Below are 26,954 nucleotides of genomic sequence, written 5' to 3'. Positions count from 1 at the left end.
TTGACTGAATGGATGCCCGGAGCATGGTATTCTCTGACTCTTAGATAGCACATGTGTATCTAGAGAGAGTAGATGGTCGCCAGGTGAAGTAAGTGTTACCTTGAAGAGCATGTACCACCGCACCCGCACGTCCGTTCCAGTGCAGGGAAGGCAAGGAAAAGAAATTGTAAATGTGTCCAATACTACCATGAATAGTAGCAGTACTTTGTATTGCGTTTGCAATCACAGCATATATCTGGTTATTACGGTGGACACTCCGTACCTCTCTTAATAACTTTAGTTTACTTGTAGTACGTCATTCATGTGTGGGTGTATCACTGTTCACTCAATATTAAGCAAAGCACCTAAAGTCATCTCATATGTCATCAAATACGTCCCATGTGAAGTGATAGATAATCAAATTAGTTAGCTTCTTCATTTTCCTTTTCTAGTACTCATTTGCACTGTAGGGTGAAAGGTAAATTAATTAAGCAGTAGCCCTTGTAACAGAGTATTCTCAGTGCCACCCGTAATAGAAAAGTAATAGCTTCACCACCTGCATGTACTGGAACGGTACAGTAACGCAAGTCTGTCTCACTCATCATGGTGTGCAACTTTTTTTCTCGGGTGCAAGTTCACTGTGCTGTCCATGTCATTCTGCCGGCTTGCATAAGATAACGTAACAATTTCCCTAAACAAGAGAGAAGAAGAAGAATAAGACTGGTGTACTGTCATAGTCGACTGTAATGGAAGTCCATAGTGGTCGTAGAATTTGTTCATTAAACTACCACTAATGTTAGAGCAAGGATGCAGAAGTGGGAGGTTACATAGATACTGTCCTCAATAGTTATGTACTGTGCTTTCAATTTGCTACTTGTACTCTGTGACCCAACTTTCGGCTCAATCACTTTGTGTTATTAATAAGGAGCATTGGTTACAGACTATGTCTTTCTTTCTTCATATAGTTGCTCCTTCCAAATCAACAACAAGGAGGGAGCAGGCTAGATTGGCCCGGCAACGAAGGCTGGAGGCCACTGTCGCCGAATATCGGCGGCTGGTGGCCCTGGAGGAGGAGGAGGACACGCAGTCGAGCGGGGCAACAACGACATCCTCGACTGTGACCACTGCATCCTCCTCCGTGACTAAGCCAGCAGGACCGAGCCGGGCTAAGAAAGATGACCGCCACCGCCAAGCAACCGAAATACCAGCTGCCCCCCACAGGAGCTGCAAGGACCGCCAACGCCGCCTACGAGTCCGCATGTCCAACCTGGAGCAGGAGGTCCTGAAGTATAAGAACTTGGTTAAGGGCCTCCGCTCCGAGCTTGCCACCCTCCGCAAGGAGTATGATGCCCATGCCGCATCATGCACCAGCACCAGCACCCTCCAGTAGTGGAGTGTCCCTTGCCCTTTTTTTATAGACTTTTGGGGGGTGGGATTTGGGAGTTGGGATCGTTTTGGGACGTTTCAGAGACAATCGTTGGGGTTAGGGTGGGTGAGGGAGATTATTTTGTTAGGGCTAAATAAATATATTTTTAAACTTTATCTGACCATACCTGTTTTTTACTGCTTTTCAGTCTGGTGGGTGGGGGGCGGGGGTGTAACAGTAACTTTGTTTTCCTGAACAGTCGTAGGACTTTAGTAGTACAACCGTCAATCTCTTGTCTACTCCGAAATAATACTCCATTATACTACCTCCCACCAAACGCTTATCTTACCTGTAATTTGTGTTAGAAATTAGGGCTAGGCCCAGGGCTGGCTCCAGGTGAAATGGGGATTAACGTTGTCAATCCTGGGCGGGTGACATTTCCTCATTGCGGTGGTACTAGTGGTGTGACACAGTGGCAGTTGCATGCCTATGGAAAAAAAGAAAACAAAACCTTGTTTGTCCTCCTTACTGTAGCATTACAACGGTTACGGTACGATCGAGAAAATAGCAGGTGACAGTACACTAGAACAGTGCCATAATGTAGCCTAACAAATGGTAAAGTATTTGCTTGCAAGTATAACTAGTACTTGCATTGAATTTATTTGACATTGGCTACTACTACTAGAAGATATAGTACTGAAGCTGAGTAAGTCTAGAAGATATCCTCGTATTCCTTCACCAGCCTGTTGCTATGACCTTATCCTCCCCAGCAAGTGTGTGGAATTATTGATGTCATTTTAGTCAGACATCAAGCAAAACAACACAGCCCGGGGGAAGAGGGTTAGGGTTTGTAAAATGGATGGGAATGGGGGTTTCTTTTTGGGTAGGTTTTGTTGAGAGAAGAAAAAAAAAGCAGAGCATGGACAAACAATAATTGAAGATACAGACAATCTTTGGTTACAAACTAAAGGTAAGCACATGCAGTCACACTCATAGAATAAAAGACAACAATGGATACTGTATCTGTATTGCGTATGTTGTTGGAGTTGTCCTGTTGAATTTGGTAAGTAAGTTGCATGCAGCAAACAATTCCTCTTATTGGCGGCACTCCTCCATTCCAGCTGACGCTTCGTCCATCAATGTGGTGACCACTGACAGAAGACACCCTGTCCACTGCCTGCCTGGCGGATGTTGACTGAAACCCGGCCTGTAATTATTGAACGGAAAACAGGAAGTGCTATTACAATACCACTGATAAATAAATAAAAGGTATGTACGCTGTGTGGTTCAAAAAGTGACACTTTGATTTCCCTAATAGACAGTACAATATTTTTGAAATTGCGTGCTCTGTCTGAGTCACCTTTTTAAGGATCAATAAGTATGGCCAAAATATTATAGCGGATCTTTCCCCTCAAGGTAGGTGTACTACTGTGTTTTAGAACAAAATTTGACCTTCCCAGCAATGCTCCCACCAAGACCCTTACTAAAGCCAGTCGCAAAAATGTAGAAGAACCCCAATCAGATCTCCAAAAACGATGCCTAGCAGAAAAATGGTTACAAAACGTACTTTGAAAGTAACAGTAGGCCCAAATACAGACCGTGGATTGTATTTAAACCACTTGCAAGCAAGCAAAAGTATCCATAGCCAGCATCGCTCCAACAGTGCTCTACAACAACAGAACTGCGTTGCAATAGAACCCCCCGAAACACATGCAATCCTGCTGCTAGGGCTAACCCTAACGAACCCTAACTTACAAAAAGTGCCAAAAGTGGTGTTTCCTTATGGATTTTGTCCAACAAACTTCTATCCGGTATTAGACCTTCCCAGGAATGCCCCAGGCAAGACCCGCCAACCCACCCGCAAAAAAACACCCGACAACACCCCCAAACAGCGAAAAAGCTAAATCTCATACTTACAATGTCTCTCGGCCTTCGGTCCAAACGCGGCGCTGTGCAGCTAGGTCATCATCATCATCATCATCAATCATCATAACTCCTGTTTTCCACCACGGATTTCCTGAAAAGCAAATGCAATCAAGATTAGACTGTCGCAGCAGTGCTTCGACAGAGACCCCGGCCGCAACCCACCCACGAACAGCAGGAAGCCCCCCAAAACGCAACATTGAGCAAGATGTCAGAAGAAATAGCAAAAAAAAGGCTGTTCCTTATGGATTTTGTCCAAAACACTTCTATCCGGTATTAGACCTTCCCAGGAATGCCCCAGGCAAGACCCGCCAACCACCCGCAAAAAAACACCCGACAACACCCCCAAACAGCGAAAAAGCTAAATCTCATACTTACAATGTCTCTCGGCCTTCGGTCCAAACGCGGCGCTGTGCAGCTAGGTCATCATCATCATCATCAATCATCATAACTCCTGTTTTCCACCACGGATTTCCTGAAAAGCAAATGCAATCAAGATTAGACTGTCGCAGCAGTGCTTCGACAGAGACCCCGGCCGCAACCCACCCACGAACAGCAGGAAGCCCCCCAAAACGCTACATTGAGCAAGATGTCAGAAGAAATAGCAAAAAAAAGGCTGTTCCTTATGGATTTTGTCCAAAACACTTCTATCCGGTATTAGACCTTCCCAGGAATGCCCCAGGCAAGACCCGCCAACCCACCCGCAAAAAAACACCCGACAACACCCCCAAACAGCGAAAAAGCTAAATCTCATACTTACAATGTCTCTCGGCCTTCGGTCCAAACGCGGCGCTGTGCAGCTAGGTCATCATCATCATCATCAATCATCATAACTCCTGTTTTCCACCACGGATTTCCTGAAAAGCAAATGCAATCAAGATTAGACTGTCGCAGGCTCGCAGCAGTGCTTCGACAGACAACAAAAATTACCCACAAACACCCGGAACCCCGCCAAAGAGCACCTCAAAGGCAAGCAAGTCAGCAAAAACGGCAAGAAATTTCCACCTCATATTTGGTCCAAAACACTTTTGTCCATTATTAGAGCTTCACAGCAATGGGCCCAAATCCGTCAACTCACCCGCAAAGAAGTACAACACCCCCACAAGTGCTGAGTCTTTCTTCATTGGGCGTAATCCAGCACTCTGCTTGGAGGGAAATCGCAGTCTGGAGGAGGAGGATAGAGGAGCATGTTCTTCAGAACTTGTGAACCTGAGGAATGTAGACTGCGGCACCTTTAAATCAATAAGCAAACAAGTGAAGACAGTTCTGATGATGGTCTTGTTTTTGGGATTAGGTGATTAAAGTTTGAATTAAATTAACTGTGCAAAACAAAGAAAGAGAGACACAAAGCACACAGGAATAAAAGTGAATAAGGACGAAAAAGAAAGTTCTTGATTGATTGACTCATTTTCAGGGCTCGGTGTCAGGGAATAAGAACAAGATTTCGTCATCATACTCTGCGAATTCAGGCTGGATGAGGTCAGTGCCACCGAACAGAGAAAAAATCCCCTCATCTACGTTGCCGTCCTCCTCGTCTTCATGCGGCGTGCTTTCTCGTACTTTGTAATCTGGTGGTATGAGGTGCTGATTCATCTTGATCATTGTCAGCCGCTCCACATTTTTGGGCGAGAGGCGGCTCCGTTTGGGAGTTACAATGCCACCAGCAGCACTGAAAACACGTTCAGAAGACACACTTGCGAGTGGGCAAGACAAATAGTTTATAGCCAGGTTGGAGAGCTGTGGCCACAATTGTTTTTTGCCATGCCAATACTGCAATGGCTCCTCATTAAGAAAGACCTCTGTTGAGTCATTCAGATAGTCCTGCACCATCGACTCAAGGTCATCAACTGTTCCTCCACTTTGCTTACTTTTTGCTGTGCCTGTGACATTTTTTCGAGAACCATACCCCATCAAACTTAGCCAATCCTCCTCCGCAGCCACTGTTAGTGTTGTCATTGTGTGTGGTGCAGATGATCCAGTTGCCGGTGTCTTTAACGGCTGAGAGGTCACTTGTGCCCCAGCCACAGGTGCAGAAGTGAATTCTTGTGACTGGGGATGGCCTGCTGATGCTGATGCTGATGTACTGGCTTCTCCTTCAATAACCTGCCGTTCTTTTTCAAACCTCTTGGCTGACCAGGCTAACCAATGTTTGTACTTTTGAACATCTGCATCAGCAAAAGGAAAGAATGCTTCGTCTGCCAGCGCCTTTTTGTAGCGTGGATCCAGAATAGTAGCACAAATGTAATGCTGTTCTGAGTTGATCATTTTAAGACGTTCATCACCACGTAGGCGCTCTAATAATTTCTGAGACAAAATAAAATGGTCTTTTTTTTTTCATCTTTTTCAAACTCAGAAGACACCGCCATCAGTTGGTGCTCCAGCATGCACAACAATGGGATAGCTTTTCCCAAATTACAGTCCTCCTGGCTGACTGCACGCGTGAAGAACTCAAAAGGACGAAGCATGTCTGTCAGGCTTTTAACTATGTCCCATTGCGCCGCACTCATCCGCAGGTCCTCCTTCTGAGATGTACCCTCTGTGAAGAAATAGTGATCGAGTACCGTATACTGCTCATACAGACGCTTAAGCATGTAGAAGGTTGAGTTCCAACGTGTTGCCACCTCCTGGATGAGTGCTTTCACTGGCATTCCACGTTGAAGTAGCAGTCTCCTCAGATGCTTCCGGGCCTTAAAAGAATGGCTGAAATGGTTGCACATTTTGCGGCAGGTGGCCATTACCTCGAACGCTGTACTGTCTTTATCACTCAAGAATTTTTGAACTACCAGGTTGATACAGTGCGCCAAACACGGCCCTCTAAAATAGTGACCCTGCAACATGGCCTTAACTACATTGGCGCCATTATCCGTGGAAACATAACCAATCTTGCGTTTTAGGGGGGATAGCATGTTCAAGACCTTTTTGTCAAACTCTTCCAAAAGGTTTTCTGCTGTGTGACTTTTCTCCAAGCCAAACATGGCTAGTGTTGCATGTTTCCGAGCAGCTTTGAAAACTTTGTCCGGGTCAACACCTGCGTTTAGCTTTGCTTTAACACCTGAAAAAGAGACCCAGTGTGCAGTGATGCACATGTAATCAGCGCCTGCGCCACTGGTCCACATGTCTGTTGTCAGATGTATTGTGTGAACAGCACTCTTCTGCAAAGCTGCCCCAATCGCCTCCAGCACATCTTCATGTAGTGCTGGAACCGCAACTCTGGCAAAATAGAACCGGCTCGGAACCTTCCATTTAGGGCAGAGCGTTGCCACTAATTCAAGAAAACCTACCGCTTCTACAAAAGAAAAAGGTAGAAGGTCCACAGCTAGCATTTTAGCCAGCTTAGTGTTATACAGACGCGTCAGTGGGTGGTTGCGTTCATATGGCACGTCTGAAGTAAGCATTGTTCTAATGTTGCCCTGGACCAAGCATTTACGGGCTGATAATGACTTCGTTGACCCAATTTTGCTCGCTGGTGAACTTTTGTGCGTTGGTGTCTCACTCGCTCCAACACTCTTAGTGTGCCTCACATTGGGTGTGCTGCTGACAGGGGTACTGGGTGTAAGGGAAGTGTTTGACACGTCTTCTTCCTGCTCGTCATCATCAGATGAAACATCAACGTTTCCTTGAATTTGGCCTTTCTTGATCGCATCTAGGTGCGCAAACCATTTGACAGTGTGCTGTCTCCTAAGATGACCTCTCTGGCCTCCGGTACCATAGTTGGTACCTGGCTTACCACGACTAACTGCTTGCTTACAAATGGTACAAATGGCAAACTTTGGATTTTTTGGACAAACAGTAAAGAAGTCCCAAACTGGGGACTTGAAGTGTCTGTGGGACATGGAGGAGGCGGCGATACTGGTGGTGGTGGTCATGAAGCTAATGCCAGATGAAGTGGAGGATCTGGATTGCCCAACTTTTGTACGTTTTGCACTTTCACCGCCACTAATTAAGGTCGAGGTTGACGGAGGTCTCTTCTTGCCAGAAAGAAATATGGAAGCGGGACGAGTTGGTGTACTACTTAACTCCAATGATTGTGGTGTTTCCACTGCCTCCTCATCGACAACATCATCATCATCATCATCACACTCAGCAGCTCTTCGGGCTAGGGTCAAAATGTCTGTTTGCTGCATGCCCGCTGGGGCTGCAGTGACCTTTATGATGACTGGGTCGTCGTTGGCAGAGTCTTCATCAGCAGCAGTATCCGCCACTTCTTGTTGAGACTCATCACACTCCATAACTCTGAGACTTTGGACGAGCTTCCTTTTACGCTTAACTACCTTTGTTGGATCATGGTGTGCCTCACTCTCAGACGGCTGTGGTGCTGGTTCCCAAGTTTGATCCGTATCATCAGAAGGAGGTGTGCTTGAAGAGGATGTAGACACCACCCTTGATCTCTTCCTTGCTAGGGGTGTGGAAGACAATGAAGGATCATCAGGAGGAGTGGCTTCCTCAAATGATACCTCGCCTTGATTGTCGATTTCCTGATGTGCCCCTACTTCGGGAGGAACAACTATTGTGGGCACTTGTTGTGACCCTCCATGCACCTCTGCTTGCGCATCTCCTTGCGCTGCCTCTCCTTCCACATGTACTTGGGCTTGTACTTGCACATGTGATTGTTGTTGCGGCTGTGGTTGTTCAACACTCGTCAGATGAGCTACAACAACCTGTGTTGATTGAGGGACATTGCTGCTGCTTTCTTGCGATGAGCCAACATCACTGGTCGATGGTGATTGAAGAACTCTACTGGCTGCCTCTGCAGCACTCAAGGGCTTGGACTTAAGTTGGCGTGGTGGTGGTGGTGGCACTGAGCCCAATGGAGCGGGGGTGCTGCTGCCAGCTTGGTCCCCAGCAGATCCCGCTGCTGCTGCTGCAGGCATACTTTTTTTTTTACTCCCAAAAAAAGGGGCGGGCGGCACACCAGTGTCCTTGGTAACTTGCTTCTTCTGCTCCTTACTGGCACCTTTCTTGCTAGAGGAGCTACGGGTTACTTTTTTTGGGGCCATCTTCTTCAGAGCAGGTCAGCAGGCAGCAGTTGCACGAGTTGCAGAGGGTTCTGTATCCAGACGTGACGTCGCGTGACGTTATGCTGCACACACCGCTGCAGGACTTCTTCCTGGCACTGGTGGTTCTCTTGAGTCTTCTTGTGCACCTAAAAGCAATGGAAGACAGAGGAACATCAGTTCAGTTATACACCCCAAAAAATCGACAAAACACAGAAAAATGAGCACAATCCCATGCCATCCATGATGTTTACATTGAAGACACCCCACAGAAAGACTAGGGACATGCAAGTATGCAACACTCACTACCCCTGGGCATAATGGATGAAAAGTAGGCAAAATAAGTGCAGGCCTCAGACACTGCCTCTCCTCAAAATGGCCCCCTTACACCCCAAGCACATGTTGCCTGTACCAGCCAGCACTCAAGATGGCCACCACCACCACCCACATGGCCAGTCCACATCAACAGTACACCCCCAAAAAACAGAAAAACTGCCAGAAATCACCACAATCCAATGCCATCCATGATGTTTACATCAAAGAGAATGAGACCACACCACAGGCACACTCAGTCCATGCACCACCACCACCCCTGGGCAAGCAAAAGGCCACACCAGCAGCCCCCCAAAAACGACAAAAAACAATAAAATAAGCACAATCCCAGCCCATCCATGGCCTCAATTATGCTTAAATTCAAGAAGACACCCCACAGAAAGACTAGGCCCATGCAACACTCACCACCCCTGGGCAAAGGGCCACACCAGCAGGCCCAAAAAAACAACAAAAAACAATAAAATCTGCACAATCCCAGCCCATCCATGGCCTCAATAGAGTTTAAATTCAAGAAGACACCCCTCAGAAACACTAGGCCCATGCAACACTCACTACCCCTGGGCATAAGGGATGAAAAGTAGGCAAAATAAGTGCAGGCCTCAGACACTGCCTCTCCTCAAAATGGCCCCCTTACACCCCAAGCACATGTTGCCTGTACCAGCCAGCACTCAAGATGGCCACCACCACCACCCACATGGCCAGTCCACATCAACAGTACACCCCCAAAAAACAGAAAAACAGCCAGAAATCACCACAATCCAATGCCATCCATGATGTTTACATCAAAGAGAGTGAGACCACACCACAGGCACACTCAGTCCATGCACCACCACCACCCCTGGGCAAGCAAAAGGCCACACCAGCAGCCCCCCAAAAACGACAAAAAACACTAAAATAGGCACAATCCCAGCCCATCCATGGCCTCAATTATGTTTAAATTCAAGAAGACACCCCACAGAAAGACTAGGCCCATGCAACACTCACCACCCCTGGGCAAAGGGCCACACCAGCAGGCCCAAAAAAACGACAAAAAACAATAAAATCTGCACAATCCCAGCCCATCCATGGCCTCAATGGTGTTTAAATTCAAGAAGACACCCCTCAGAAACACTAGGCCCATGCAACACTCACTACCCCTGGGCATAAGGGATGAAAAGTAGGCAAAATAAGTGCAGGCCTCAGACACTGCCTCTCCTCAAAATGGCCCCCTTACACCCCAAGCACATGTTGCCTGTACCAGCCAGCACTCAAGATGGCCACCACCACCACCCACATGGCCAGTCCACATCAACAGTACACCCCCAAAAAACAGAAAAACAGCCAGAAATCACCACAATCCAATGCCATCCATGATGTTTACATCAAAGAGAGTGAGACCACACCACAGGCACACTCAGTCCATGCACCACCACCACCCCTGGGCAAGCAAAAGGCCACACCAGCAGCCCCCCAAAAACGACAAAAAACAATAAAATAAGCACAATCCCAGCCCATCCATGGCCTCAATTATGTTTAAATTCAAGAAGACACCCCACAGAAAGACTAGGCCCATGCAACACTCACCACCCCTGGGCAAAGGGCCACACCAGCAGGCCCAAAAAAACGACAAAAAACAATAAAATCTGCACAATCCCAGCCCATCCATGGCCTCAATGGTGTTTAAATTCAAGAAGACACCCCTCAGAAACACTAGGCCCATGCAACACTCACTACCCCTGGGCATAAGGGATGAAACGTAGGCAAAATAAGTGCAGGCCTCAGACACTGCCTCTCCTCAAAATGGCCCCCTTACACCCCAAGCACATGTTGCCTGTACCAGCCAGCACTCAAGATGGCCACCACCACCACCCACATGGCCAGTCCACATCAACAGTACACCCCCAAAAAACAGAAAAACTGCCAGAAATCACCACAATCCAATGCCATCCATGATGTTTACATCAAGAGAGTGAGACCACACCACAGGCACACTCAGTCCATGCACCACCACCACCCCTGGGCAAGCAAAAGGCCACACCAGCAGCCCCCCAAAAACGACAAAAAACAATAAAATAAGCACAATCCCAGCCCATCCATGGCCTCAATTATGTTTAAATTCAAGAAGACACCCCACAGAAAGACTAGGCCCATGCAACACTCACCACCCCTGGGCAAAGGGCCCCACCAGCAGGCCCAAAAAAATGACAAAAATCAGCACAATCCCAGCCCATCCATGGCCTCAATGGTGTTTAAATTCAACAAAACAGTTGTATCATGCACCCATAACCAACCCTGGTCCTACTGGATACTGTGGCTACCCACAATATAATTTATTTAATTTTCTGAAAAAGTTCCAAAATTGTACTTGCAGCAACTGTAATGCCCCAAACAAACTTACTTGTGAAAGTTGATTTCTAATCCAAAAGTGATCCAAAGACAGTCAAAAAGGCCTCAAATCCAAATATCCAGCAGGAACCACAAAAAGTAATCCTTCCAGCTCCAGATCCAAATGAAAGTGACCAGGAGATGGACAAAGCACTGGGAGGAGCCTGCTGGACAGGAACAGGAAGTTGGAGACTGTGGGGCACTTCCTTCCTCCCCCCCCCCAAATGGACTCCTTGCAAAAAGAAAGGCCATGCAAATGTCAACCTGAGGAGTGATTCTGATAAAAATCATCATTTTCTGAAGGTTTATCCTGTTTGCTGGTGATTTTCTTGTGCGAAATTGCAAAATCTCTACTTCGCAAGTGCGAGATTGTTCCTTTCCGCCGCAACTACGTGTTCGCAATTGCGAACTCTCGCGAGATGTGCTGTGCAAGGTGGCAAGCCGCGATTACGTATTCGCGGGAGCCAAACTCCCGCGGGAACACGCAGCAAGATCCAAAATGGCGCAGCACTCTCAAAATATGATCGAGAAAAACAACTCGGCAAACGCTAAATGACGGAAAGTGAACGCCGTGCACCACGCCGCGCGCCGCAACCAAGCAAAAAATCCGCCGCGAGCGGATTCACGGATTTTCGACAAATTCGCGAGCGTTCGCGGATTGCGAATTTGCCGAAAATCCGAAAAATCCGCGAGCGGAGCGGATTTTACGCCCATACTTAAAGAGGACCTTAAAGTACAGGCCACAGTACAGTGCAATGCAACCTAGGGAGAAACCGGTGATGCAATTCAGCCACCAGCACAGTGCTATTCAGTGCCAGTGGATAAGTGCCAACCAGTGCGCTGCTGTAGAAAAGGCAAAGTAGGCTCCAAGCCATTCAGTGGATCTCTACAAATAAACAATGTCCCCTGGGACCCCACCACAATTTCAAATCTCCTTACCAGCTGATGGAGAAGAGGGCACGGCACGAGGAGCCCCCAGCAGTCACCATGAGTCAGCCTCCCCTTCCGAGTCAGGTGCCACACACCACTAGAGGCCTAGCCCCTCTCCAACACAGTCTTGTGGGACAGAAGGTCTCCAAGTGCAGGCACCCCTCACAGGCCCTGCAAGGTACAGCAATGTAGCAGAGCGTCCACAGTGAGCTCCGGATGGGTTAGTTGATGACAGGGAGGAGGCCACGTTGGTATGGGCTCTGAAGCACAGCTCCCAGGTCAGGGGAAACAGTGGGACCCATTGTGGCTCATCTCGTTCCGGTTGTGTAGACATGTGGACCCCATAACCTAAAGTAGACACAATGCCCGGGGGGTGCTATACGATTGTGTGGCCTCATATTCAGGCAGGGCCCCATGTCCAGTACAGGCTAGAGGATGCATTTCACTTTCTTACCAGGGCCTGACTCGCAATCAATTGCCGCAGCGAGGGTGGGAGTCGTTGGGTGCTGAGAAGGTTGCAGGTGCTGTGGCTGCAAATATCGATTCGGAGACACCACAGGGGCTCCTATGCAGGTGCGAGTGAGGGTAATGGCCAAGTGGTCCCCTACACCAGGCCCCGCAATCCGGGCCACCACACCATCAGGAAGCATGACACAGTCGGTCGCGGCACGGCCCCAAGAGCTGTTTTCACTGGGAAATTTTGACAGCAACAGGGTCACTGAGGCAAGAGGCTTGCATGCAGGGATTATGACTGCGATTAGAGGCACAATGGCATAGGATAATACAGGAAAGTGGACACGGCCAAAGGAGCTCGCCTAAGAGGTGGCCATGTTCAGGCACGCTCCGTCTCCTGGTATGTCCAGGTTGATGCCTTTGTGATGTTGAGATGATGAACATAGACTTGTAGGAAATCACTCTTAGTCAAGTAAAAGTCCTGGAAGCCAGAACGAATGGAGGGGTGAGAAGTGGATGATTGTTGGATTGATAATGTATGCATTTATTAAACACTAAACTACTGAATTATTACTGTACTTACTCAAAGTAGATCCCTATTTTTCTATGAGATCTTTGTTGTAATCTAAGTTCTCACTCTTGAGTACACTACATGATTCTGAGGAAAGTTTTTCTCTGTGCTTTAACGCCCACATTTCCCAAAGATTGGTTGAAAAAGAACTCAATTTTTACAGCAGTGCGGTGATCATAAACTCCCTTAAGGAAACTTACGACAATCTAGTTCTTCATTGTGCTGGATGATAGTAAAATGAAGTACGGGAAGATATGGGTAGCGTAGGTGTATGAAAATGTGTTTTTTGGCTGAGGGGGTGTAAACCCCACTCCAGCAGCAACTACAGTCCTTGTCAGAGTGAACCACAAATGTAAGTAAATGAACCTGTCCTTAACTCTCTGGTAGCTTGGCACAAACACAGTCAGTTTTAACTTAGAGGCAAACTGTAAAATGTTTATGCAGCACACAAACAGCAATAAAGTGTAAACACAACACAAGAAAACCCCCAAGCCAATTTAGAAAAGTGGGATATATTTTAATAAATAAAATGAAACTAGAATGACAAAAATCCGATCAGTAAAACCATAGTTATGTAATTCAAAAGTTTTATGTAAGTATAGCATCTAGAAGCACAGAGTGCCAATTGCAGTTATTTGGTCACGCTGGACTGGGTCAAAGTAATAAGTTCAGGCAGACCATGATGAAGCATGGGCTGGGCACTGGCCTGAGTTTGGCCTGCTGAAGATAATAGCTTGTGTCCTTGGAGTTGAGATGTGAGGTCCATGTTGCTGTGCTGTGCTGCGTTGATGTAGCTGGAGCTTACTTTGAAGTCCCATGTCGAAGTAAGTTGCGCTAGGTCGATGTCGATTAAACGAGTGATCAAGTGCTATACAAAGCCTGGTGTCAAAGTGCATCAGGAACATGCGATGTGGAGACTTGTGTCGAGATGCGTTGTGCTGTGTCAGTACCGATGAAGCCACCGGTCAGGAGCTTGTTGTGTCCTTGTAGTTCAGAACAAGATGTGAACTAACTGACCCTTGGTGTCGCTCAGGTCTCCTGGGAACAAGGAGATGGTTCAGTTCTCTTAAAGTAAGGGGACTCTCAAGCAGCAGGACAATCCTTTCATCTGGGGGTCTAGTCAGGCCTCTAGGAGCAGAACGGTCCTCTGGTAGCAGCAGGGCAGTCCTTTTGGGGTCCAGATAAGACCCTAGCAGTAGGGTAGTCCTCTGCGGAAAAAGGTAGCTCTTCTGGAGTCTTTCCCAGGTCCAGAAGGGTACTCAAAAGTTGGTATGAGGGTTCAATATTTATAGCTGGTGCCAGCCATTGAATGGGAGCAAACAGCTATGATACCCCAATATCAGATTCTGGAAAGTTCCTTCCTTCTGCTGCAGAGGCCCCATGTAGTTTAGGGTGATACAAGATTGGTGTCAAGTTAATTTACGAGTGTGCTTGAGGTAGCCCTTTGAAATGTAAGTCGGGCAGGGAACAGCTCCGCCGTCACCTTTTCAGTCAGGATGGCCCATCCTGCCCACAGTCCTATTGTCTCACTGTCTGAGAGAAATACACAATGCAGGGTCATGTGACCCAGAACACTGGCACTCAGCAATGAATTTTTAGAACAAGAAAATGCCAACTTTGTAAAAGTGGTATTTTCAGAATTGTGACTTAAAATTTGACTTCACCATTACAGAGGATTTTAAACTACAATTAATTTGAGACCAAACTTTATATTAATACCTGATCCCAATTGAAAATTACCACTTGATAACTACAATAAGGTAACCCTGTGTTAGTCAATGGGAGAGAAAAGTTTTACAGTAGAGAAAAACAACTTTAGGAGGTTTTCATTACCAGTACATGTAAAACTTAAACTCTCATGTCCCACTTTTTAAATACCATGCACCTGTCATATAGGCTTTTTATGGTCTGCCGTCCTGGTGACCTATAGGTAGTAAAAAAATAATGTTTAGACCTGGCAAATGTTTTATTTTGCTAGGTCGAAATGGCAGTTTAAAACTGCAATATGGGCTGGAATGGCAGGTCTGAGACATGCTTAAAAAGGCTACTCAAGTGAGTGCCACAATAAGTGCTTCAGGATCTCTAGTAGCACCTAATCTACAGGCCCTGGGTACCACATACTTGGGACTTACATGTAAATTAAATGTGCCTTTCAGGTATAGGCCAATGTTACTATGTTTTAGGTAGAGAGCACAAGCACTTTGAAACTGATTAGCTGTGGTAAAGAGCACAGAGTACTAAAAGCCAACAAAAACAAGTTCAGCATATGAAGAAAGTGAAAGCAAAAAGCTAAATACTTGGGGTGACCCTGCAAAGAAGTCCCGGTCCAACTGTCGGTGCCTATAAAAAGTTGAAAAGGGCATAAAATCCCCCAATGTGGAGAAGCACAGTTGAAGAATGGAAGGAAACAAATTAAAAAGGTTGGGTGGAATTGATGTGTCAGAGAATGTAAAGTATGTTGTGGAAGATAAGAGCTATTCATTGGCAGTGCTAGCAATCCAGAGGGAAGGAAGGATATTCATCAAGACAAAGCGGGCAACTGTGTCAAGTTTCAAGTTTCAAATTGATTTTATTTATGATTACGGAACTCCGTGGCGGTCCACATAAACTGGAAAAATAAACAACATGATAGTTAAGACCTATTTTCAAATAAAATTGACACAGTAAATATTCCTATCCAACAAGGCATCTGCAAGTCCTATGCGAGATCCAACAACATAAAAAATCTTAAGATTAAAAAATTATAATATAATATACAATATAAGATAATTAAAAATATCCTTTGTACCCTTAGTGCAATTGAAAATGGATTAGAAACAAGTATTAGCTCCACATAAACCTAATGAGCCTTAGTTCATGATTACAGAACACTTAACAAATTAAAGATCCTATGGCAAAATATTTCATTTGGCGCCTCATAGAGAGAATCGATTAGTGCAGAGGCCAAAAGAATAGATAATTGTAAACATATTGATCTCATCCATTTACGCCGACACAATATTAATGCAGGGCAAATAAATAACACATGATTAACATCCTGGAGGCCATTATTTCCCAAATTACAGAACAGTGAAGAATCATACCATTTAGACAATACAGGATTTAAAGGGGGCATACCCTGCCTCAATAATAGCATAAACCGGCGCACTCCATGAGGCATGTTCCAAGAAATGTAGGCCTGTACTTTTTTTTTATCACGCAGGAGTCAATGACCAGATGGATACCCTTCTTTAGAGTGGAAGCTTCCCTATGCCTTGTAAAACTTGATTCCCAAGTGGCGTGTTTCGAGGTGGCCCTTAATTGATATGATGATACAGTAAGGAGCAGTGACTTATCTAATTGCAGCAAATCAACCACAGTCCTAAGATTTCTAAAAAACTAATGACTGTTCTTTTAAACATTCTAAAATTTCTTTCCGAAGTAACATCTTAATGTACCAAAAATACCCTTTTCCAGGCCTAGGACCCAACGCACTATCCCCTCTAGACCCTGTACCCAGGTGCTTCTCAAGCCAAATTCTAACCTGAGGGCGACCACGGGACATGCTGAGTTAACTGAGGCTAAGCCTCTTAAAATTAGGCCTTCTATTGCATTTGAAAAACCCCGTGTCTCTACATCGATCAATTCAATACCATACAGCAGGGGAGCAGGCATTTTTGCACGAAACACCACCAATAAAAGTGCAAAATATCTTTTTCCAGTCCACTTGTAAAGGGAGCCAAAGCTTTCCCCTTGCATGGTAGCTTTAGACATGTTAATTTCTATGTGGGCTTTATCACTTAGGTTGCCACACACTATTTTTCCTAAAAAGTTATATGATTTTACAAGTTCCAAATTTTGGCCACCTACAGACCATACAAAATGTCCTTACTGCAGCTTCTTTCTTCCATGCAAACACATCATTTTACATTTTGATATATTAATCTTTAAATGGTGAGCCTCTGCAAATTTATGAAGTGCCTGCAGACAACTATTTAATCCCATAGGTATTAAATCTAAAATTATTATGTCGTCTGCATAGAGCAGACACAGTCCATTTTTCCCCAAGCAACGGGGCAAAGCCCTCACTTTGGGCCAGATTGTGAGGGAGATCAGAAATATATATAGAGAAAAGCTGGGGAGCCAACAAGCATCCTTGTTTTAGACCATTTGCAGTAGGGATAGCTTGTGAGAGACCTCTTTCCCCTCCTATTAGGACTCTGCACCGGGTATCCATATGGAGGGCACAAACTAACTCCAAAAGAGTAACCGGCATACCTAAATTTAAAAGCTTTCTCCACAGCAGAGGACAATCTACTTTGTCAAATGCTGTGGAGAAGTCTATAAAAGCTGTGTCAAATGCACTCAAAAAATAAAACAGAGGATGAATTTAGTCTTACAGGCAGTGCCTAATTTGAGCCAGTGGTTTCCGATGTTCAGCACCAGCACTTAATAATCAACACTGGTGCCTTTCACGAACACCAGTTAAGGACACATTAATTTATGGGGAGATTAAGTGATTTGCCCAGAATCACAGGCTGCTGAGTCAACGCAGAGACTCAAACATGGTTCTGCAGCTCCGAAGTCGGAAGCTCTGGCCATTACACCACCTCCTCTCTCCACTTTCATGGTTCTCTTTTAGGCAGTGCTAACAGGAGAACGAAGCTGGTGCAAGTTGCAGCCTGACAAGAGCCCCACCACTTATATTTGTTGTTACAAATTAACCACTGCTGATAGGAGAGCAGATCCTGGAAGACAGACTGTGAAGTGTATTGCTGTTGGTTAGGTGGCTTGTAAGATTGCTATAAGTTGCGGATGAGCAAGTTAAGGAATGCATCACCGTCCTCAGATTTGTACCAATTAAATACAAACATACAGAAAAGTATGTGAGTAGTAATTTACGGTAACCAAGGTAACTGTTTGATAACATGTACTGCTTAGATTGTACATGGCCCCGAAGCAAAGGTGAAAGAACTGGCAGAGGGTTACCATGAGATTGAATTACACAACAATGAGTCCGTTTATGGTGAAAGACGGTTTGTTTATGGTGAGAGAGGTTTGTGAGAGAGAGGCAGAAGGGAGCATAAAATATGTTGTGCAGCGAGGGTAAGGGCTATAGCTGGTGTGGGGTTACTTTAGGCAGAGGGGGGGAAGTAGCAGGACAAAGAACAGATGGGTGGAGACAGGAATGCATATCATATCCACTCCCACACAACTGCTGATTTTGCTGTGAAAGTTCAGGCTCTGCATATAAGTCTTAAAATTAACTCTGTGTCGTGTTCTAAATGCAGGGTAAATTCACTTGAAGGGTATTCCAAAGTTTGAGCTCTTGGGTCAAAATTTGGAACTACCTTGTGGTGGTACATTTTGGGGTGGTGTACGAAGATCTCAGATTTTGTGGTGAAAAATAATAGGAATATTGTCTACTAAATGTGAAGTGACAAATCACTAGAAAATGGATTAATGGACAGTAATTTAACAGTATAGGCCAGATTGAGTAAAGTACAAGTATGAATGCCAGTTGCATCACTGGTCATTAATGAGATGGTATTGCAATGAGTAATGCTTTAGTTAAGATCGTTTACAAATTTAAAGAACATTGCAAATAAGAGGCAAAACTGAAAGACTTCTTGAGTGCCTTTACTAAATCACTTGAGGAGACTTACAGGCTAAATATTGGTTCCATTTAACGTCTATCCAAGTTGCCTCCATTTACTCTTTGCAACTAAGTTTTAATAAGTACAGACCTTTTGCCCACAGATTTGCAAATTCTGTGAACTTCATATAATGGGGGAGAATTGTTACTACCCTTCCTAAAATCTTTTTGTAAACTCTTCCACTTAAACCTTTTTTGTTGGATATTTTCCCTGGGCACATTTTCTGCAGGAAATTACTGCTGTCAAATGCAGATTTCGATGGCTACTTTTCCAGGAAAAATCAACTTTCAGTATGTTTTTATTTGTTTTAAAATAATGTTTCCAACTTTTTCAAGTTTATTAAATTTCTAACGTTTTGTAGCATGTTTCACGCATTTGTAGGGGAACAGTTTAATCTGCATATGACTGATCTAACTTCCATTTTTAACGAGAAACAGATGGCTAAAGCTTCCCACTTGACACTTCGCTGACATGGGCGTCCGCAGGGGGGGGCAAGGAGGGGCGCTTGCCCCCCCCTGGAGCACCCCTCCTTGCCCCCACTGCCAGGGCTGGCGCTAGGGCGTGCGATGCTGGCTTCCTGGGGGCGCCGTGTTTACAAATTAATTATGATTTTAAAAGCACCTACTGAGCGTTCCTTTCCTCCTACAATTGCGGGGGCTCACAAAAATGTCAAGATAACTCCTGTGATTAATGTTCTTCCTGGTCAGAGATCAGAGTTTTGTGTAGTTGAGGTTTAATTTCGATTTATGTGAAGGTAGCACAGAGGGTTAATATGCCTACTGCAAAGAACGTGTACCAAGTAGATTAGAGTTCATTTAATGTAAATAGATCAGCAGGTTACTGCTTTTAAAAGAGCCATCCTTTTGTTACTTGCAATTTATAACGTAAAGTCCTAATATAGAATAGTGAGGTATTAACTTTCATCATAGAAGTGCATACACTCTGCTAAGTACAGAACATTGATTAATGTTGCAAAAATGTTTAATTTGGGTAGAAATTGATTCTTATTATTAATATGCTGCTTCTTTTTCGACTCTGAGTTTGTGCTTCTCCACACCAAGCACCCCTAAACTATACTGCCTACCAGTATGGATGACATATGACTCCTACACTTTTAGTCCTGTGGCTTATGTAACATTTCCTACACACTGATTTACACATGTATAATTGATTGTCTGTGTAATGTGTTTGTGATGCAAAGTGCTCTGACATACTTTAATGGTATGAGTAGAGCTATATAATGAATTCAATGCATCTGAGAGAGAGTGGTTATGTAGACTTGGTCACTGTTAAAGGGTGGTAGTGCGAGAATCCGTGGTGGAGGTGGTCATTGGGGGCGCAAAATAACATTGTCGCACTGGGTGCCACTAGCGCTAAAGCCGGCCCTGCCCCCTGCGGACGCCCATGCCACTATGCATTACACATGTGCTCCAGCCACTGTTCCTTTCCAGCTCGCACTCTCTGTTCTAGTGTGAAGCTCCTCTGCGACTCAGGGCTCAGTAGGACAAGACCCGGGCTTCATTTTCCTGCACCATCCCTTTGGCACTCTCTTCTAGGTGAACTCCTGTGCATCTCATCGCACGTCACATCTAGACAACACCTGGAGACTCTGATCTTTTCTAGATCCTTCTGAGTATCCTCTGCCCCCCCCCTCCATCTTATAATTTAGTCAAATGCACCAGGAGACCTCGGACTTTATAGTGCGCTCTGACACAATAACAAGATTGAGGCAAAGTCTTTTCAAATAATTATTGGATTATAGTGATGGACTGCCTAGAACAGTTGCTGTTAAGTAAATTACTAAGCAGAAAGAAAAGTCACATTTGAATAAATGAGCATATTTTAAGGGAGACACCACTCTGACATAAAATGGTGGACATCAATGGATGATTTTTGATTTACTAAGTTGCATTGATCAAGAAAGATAACACAAACAGAAAACGAATGTAAATGAAGTCTTAGACACAAGTCAGTACAGAGGGGGATATCCAGATGGGCTAGAAAGGGTGGATGCTAAGAGTAGAGGGGCTGAGTCCATGCGTAGTCACCACTGTAGTCCAGAGCAGGGAGGAGGCACAACGAGCAGGCATATGTAAGATTTATCCATGAGTAGAAATGATCATACAGCACTTCCGAGTCTTTCTCATTGAGGGTAAGAGCAACTTCAGAGAAGTGCGACCTGTGTCCTAACTCCGCCAGTGAAGACAGCGGGTCCAAAGGAGAAAGAACCAGGCCAGACAGAGTAGGTCCAGGTAGTGTGCACGGAGGCAGGCTCGGTGGGTCCGGAAGAGGGACAGGGCAGGCAGAACAGCTCCAGAGAAGGGCGAGCAGAACCGGACCAGGGCGAGCCGATCCGGACCAGCAGTTCCACCCTGAATAGGGAGGCGGCACGATACACAATCAGAATGTAGTGTTCAGCTTTGGGGTTCCACGGGGTAACTTTAGGGATCAGGGTGGGTGTGGGTTTTAAGGTGCCAGGGAGTAATTTTAAGGTTCACGGTGGGTTAGGGAAGGGGGTGCCAGGTGGATAATTTTAGGGTTCAGGGTGGGTATGGGTTTTAGGGTACCAGGGGGTAATTTTAGGGTTCAGTGCGGGTATGTGTTTTGGGGTGCAAGGGGGTAATTTTAGGGTTCAGGGTGGGTATGGGATTTGGGGTTTCAGGGGGACAATTTTAGGGGTCAGGTTGGGTATGGGTTAGGTTTGCCAGGGGGGTAATTTAGGGTTCAGGGCGGGTATGTGTTTTGGGGGGCAGGGGTAATTTTAGGGTTCAGGGTGGGTATGGGTTTTGGGGTGCTAGAGGGTAATTTTAGTGTTCAGGTTGGGTATGGGTTTTGGGGTGCCAGGGGCGTAATTTTAGGGTCCAGGGAGGGTATGAGTTTTGGGGGGTGGGGTAAATTTAGGGTTCAGGATGGATATGGGATTTGGGGTGCTAGTGGGTAATTTTAGGGACCAGGGTAGGTATGGATTTTGGGGTGCCACAAAAGAAAGGCTGTGGCACAACAACCCTATGGTGTATGAGATCATATGCGGCCTGCTTCCTGCCCCCCATTGCTCCTTCTGCGCCCCAGTGTTTCTTGTGCCCCACCTGGCACACATCATGTCGGAGGATGGTGATGACATTAACATTTTGCCCCCCCCCCCTGGAAAAATTTCTGCGGACGCCCATGCTCGCTGATATAGACTCTCTAAACTAAAGTATGAATGATTTACAATTAAATAGGAATCACTTCCAAATTTGTATCCGTAGAATGTTATAACGTTCTCTTTCATAAACATACCTCGAAATCAGAAGCCAAATCGCTTTTTTTTAAACCTTGAATTGAAAAATTGCATGCCCACTTTAGGTTTCAAATATAGCTCATGATTTCCATGCTTTGTATTTAGTTTTTCAAATAAATTGTCTCTTCTCCGATGGTGATGGGCTGAGGCGATGCATATTTTCTTCTTTAGCAAGAGAAACCGAGTGGGGGGCAAATGGGTGAAAAGAATTTGCACAGCTGCGTAGATGGAGATCAGACCACTCAGCACCACCGTCATTAAAAAACTGCAATCGATATTTCAAAATGTGTGGGTTTTTGAAACATTGCTTTTTCAGTGTCTGACCGATTGTGTGACACACTATTGATTTACCTTCTCGTGTTAAAACAGACACAGGTCGTTGCAGTAAATGAGTTGCCAGGGTTCAGTGATATACACATTCCTAGTTTAACTGTTACACAATAACATTATAATCACACTAATGGGTCATTCCAGGTCACCTTCATGGAGTGATAGTTGTTCATAGACTCATTTAAGGAGATAGACATGTTTATGAGTCGATTATTGGATTATGGTGTTAATCTAGTTAAACTGTACAATACATGTATATCGGCAATTAACTCATCTTCTTCTGTTACTCTTTTAATTCTGCACGCCTGCTCGTGTGGACTCATATTACCAAAGTGGGAGGAGACGTTTCAAGGTGATTCATTCCCCTAAATTACTTGCTGAGGTTGTGAATTCAGCTTTTGGCTTCCAACTGGTAGATTGTACTCAATTTCTAGTGCATACTGCAAGTGCCTGCAAAAATATGGACCTCTAAATATAGGCAACATAGAATTCAGAATTGTAATAAGCAAATATGAGCCATATAATAATGTTGATCTACAATTATATTCATGCGTTATTATGTGCTATATCTTCCCAAGGATACTTTTCACTTAATGCGGAACTGGATTAATTACTATTGTAATTCTGTCTCAGCATAATTGGGGTATAATTTTATAGGTAGACTGCATTGTACAATGGCTGTTTTTCTAGTCCATGCATATGTAAGTATGTATGTATATATGTATATGGTATTCTTATTAGTGCAGACCTAGTCGAAATGAAAAGGACCCCTGTGCAGTATCACAGACAAGCATAAAGTTAACGAGTGAAGGGAGAGGTAGCTAAATTGTGGGTGGTTAATGTATTGTGCTATAGTTTTCTTCGAAGATGTGAGTCTTCAGCTCTTCCCTAAATTGGAGCAGTGTTGGGGTGGTCATGATGGATACGTGGATTTTGTTACAGATCCTGGGTGCATAGATGGAAAAAGCATGTTGTCTGGTTTGTTCTTTTTAACACTTCTTAGTCTGCTATCTGAGGGTGTCCTGACTACCACTCTAATGAGAAACACTCGAGATGGGGAGTGTGTCTGCAAGACAATAGTGCTGCTGGTTCTAATGCTTTTGTAAACAATACTGCTGGTTTAGAAAATGGTGGGCCCATAGAGTTCCTTCGGGATAGGAGGGATTTCATCATACGTCTTCAGCTCTGGATGAGATGCTCTGCAGAGTGTAAGATGCCCTTAAGGGCTGCCAGTGTAGAGTCTGGGAGGCCACGAAACAGGGTGTTACCACCATCCAGGTGAAAAGTTCTTGAACAGTAGTTATGAAGTCACTTTCTGGAAGAAATGGTTTCACTTTCTTTAGAAAAAAGCTGGTACCATCCATCTTTGTTTTTCGACAGTGTTTTGCTTGAAGGTGAGGTTGGTGTCCAGGGTGAATCCAAGTGACTTGTCATTGAGCGTAAGCTGGGGTTCATCAAGGTTCATGTAAAGGAGCAAGGTTTGTACTGTTTCTTGTTTGTTACCCTTGGCAACTAACAGCAATTTTATCTTGACTGTGTTCATCTTCAGAGGTGCATCCATGCCTGAAGGATGTGCAGTGTTTTAGGTGCCTGATATCTGAAGCAGAGAAGATTTTCAAGCAAATTGGACATTCAAGCATATTGGCGAATCTTGATACACCTATCAGTGAGTGGAGAATCAAGCAGCGTCATGCTGAGGTTGAAGATAACAGATGGTGTGGAACTCTGGGGGACTCTGCATATGATAGGTATCTTTTGGGTCCTGGAAGTGCCCATGTGAACAAACTGGTATTGGATGCAAAGGTAGGAGGGGAACAGTGAAGGATATTGACCGTCAATCCACTTCAGGACTGAAAGCTGCATATGCTGAGGAAGATTAGACTGTATTGAAGGGAATTATCAAGAGGCAGGGGCCTTACTAATGGGCAGATTTACAAGCCCAGTGTGCCACCAGTATGTCACGTTTTGTGACGTACTGGTAGCACATGTTACTGCTCCATATTTACAAGGACAGGAAAAGCCACAGGAAAAGCCACCCTGTGTGGATTTTCCTGTCCTTGTAAATATGGCCCCTTTACACGCAGCACTTTGCGTGAAAGGGGCATTCCATGGTTGCTGCTATGGAACCAGACAGATTTCCAGATTTACGAGGAATCGTAAATCTGTAAATGCATCTGAGTGCCAAGTCACCCTCGGGGTGGCGTAGCGAGGCGCAATGAGGAGACATTGTTCATTTCTCCTTGTTTTTATCTCTTTCAATGTGTGCTGCATTCTAGAGCACACATTGAAATAGGAAAATGCCTGTAGTGATTCTTTTTGTGCAGGAAGGTTCCCCTTCCTGCACAAAAACAATCTCCCCATGACGCAGGCATCCTTGCACCATGGTGTAAGGGTGCATGCGCCAGCACATGGCAGCAGTTTGTGCGCCAGCGCAGGGGAGAGCACAGGTATGCAACATATTATTGTAAATATGTCACATTCAAGGCAGCCAAAGGGCTTGCCTTGCTGCGCTGCGGCACTTCCTTGTAAATCTGCCCTCCAATATTTTATTACATTTCATTTTATTGGTAGCAGTTTTATTTAGCATGAGCTATACCCATAATGTGACCAATCGCTTCTACTGCACATTTCGCCGTTACTATTTCAAGCTCCATGTATTGGTTGAATACTGTGACACTAACATCAACAGAGTTTGTACTTACATATATAGGAGTTTTGAAACAGTGATTAGAGGAGTCACTCGCCATTGTAAGGTAAATGAGATTGCTAATACAGTGTTCTAGGAAATTCATTATCTGTGGTTAAAGGTTTAGGAAAGGCTGCATGATCGTTTGGATATTTTGAGGATACAGAAGAGGACATCTGTGGTTGCTTGGGGAAAGATGTGCTAGAGAATGAGCTCAACACATTGGAAAAGCCAGTAGTGTTGTATGGGTGAATATTCTAACATTGGTGGCATCATACATAATAAGTAGGAAGTAAAGTCATTGGCACAGTGTGTACTTAATTGAGTTGTGTAGATGTTGGTGATGGGAGGAACTGTATTCGCTGGCCAGGTCCCCAAACAGGGCTGTGAAGGGATGAGGTGAGATGTAAGTAGTATGCAGATTTTGGTTTAATGAGGATTGTTTAAAGGAATGTAATGTTGTTCTTACAGACCAATATTCAACAAGATTAGCAAGCTTTGATCAATGTGTGAAGTATTGAATAATAGTGGCCACTGGCCTGACAATAGTTGAGTTAACCCAGGGGTGAGGGCATGACATTGTTGAAGTGAAGGGTCAAACAAGATAGAGTGTGTCAGATGCTGATTATATGACCCTTGTGTAGAAGACATGAGCTTCCAGTAGAGAGTGGTAAATCAAATGATGATGTCTTGCCAGATTTGAGGCAGGTAGAGCAGATGTACATTTTTGAGATTTTGTAGTCTCTGAAAGGGGTGTGGTGGAGTTTTCAGAAGTTCAGAGGAGCAACAGCTTGAACATGTAGATGAGAGAGGGAAAACCTGCCGGAGGAAAATGGATGTGGATGAGTCATTGGTCAGAGAGAGTTAGTGTATGTGAGTCTTGTAATGAGAGTTTATAATACTAAGTTTGAAATCAAGCCCTGGGTGAGCCTAGTCTGAGGCACAGCCAAATGCTGCACCCAGGTCTTCAAATAATTAGTACACTGCAGTGGCAAACAAAATTAATGTGCTGCTAGGCAATGGTGGCTTGTTTAGTGTAGGCTGGCATAAGCTGTGATGTGAGTTTCTGATGTGGAGATGGTTTTATTGAGGAGAAGGCTAACAACTTGACCCCTACACAAGTAAAGGTGGAGGAGAAAAGGTGAAGAAAGTTTTGTCTCAGTGGATGGTTGAGGGTGTGTCAGAGTAACTGGGCTGAATCCCTGTTACTTTTATAGATTGGAAGTGAAATGGGATCATGTAGGCATCAATGTGGTCAAAGATGTAAGAAGTCTTGTTGCAGAGCAATATCGTGCTCCATATCTGGAAGGATAATGACAATTTTTCTTCCTATTTGAGAACACTGTCTAGTCGATAGAAAGAGAGAGGGTGTGTATTATGAGTAGAAAAGCTAAGGAGTGTACTAAAGCTGGACAAGAGCAGTTTAGTGCAGAATGAGAAGTTACAAACAAAATTATTTGTTGTGGGGGAATATTGAATGAGTGATAGACTGATAGATGGTCAGACATGAAAACTATGTACTGAGTCATGGTGGCCCAGAGATCGTGAATGCTTGTAGTGATCCAAGGTTGGGTGTTGAGATCAAAATAAAGTTATCTGCCTTAAGAGACACTTAAGCAGGAGCAAGCTGCACATTGTTTTTTACTGGCCCTATCAGGATTTCACGTTCTGCTGTTTTATACTGAGATTTTGGCTGAGTAAAGCAGCTGCAATCTCTGTGTGAAAAACACTGAAGTACAAATATGATGGAATTAGCACAGCAACATTAATTCTCATTCTGTTTCTCCACCCATAGGATTACCAGGAACCACTGTAATGGTAGCCCCAAGAGCAGGGAAATAATATAACTGTATAGCCCGCAGGCGATACCGACCATTAATGGTCCGCTCCAGCGTTAAAGGCCCATGCCGAAGTCTAGGGCCTTTAACAAGGGAGTAGGACTTTAATGTCAGTATAGCCCAGCTACAGAGCGCTATAAAGCAATTAGAACATTCCGTGACTAGAGGGCAGAATGTTCTAACAAATAAAATCCCTTGGGCTCCGTGAGACCTTTCTTCACAGCAACATTGGAATGTTGGAGCTTTTACGTTCCATTAGAAGTCCAAAGCA

The sequence above is a fragment of the Lissotriton helveticus genome, chromosome 3_1 (assembly GCF_964261635.1).
Source record: "Lissotriton helveticus chromosome 3_1, aLisHel1.1, whole genome shotgun sequence".
Lineage (NCBI taxonomy): Eukaryota > Metazoa > Chordata > Amphibia > Caudata > Salamandridae > Lissotriton > Lissotriton helveticus.
The sequence above is the reverse complement of the archived record's forward strand: the minus strand, read 5'-3'. Positions refer to the sequence as shown.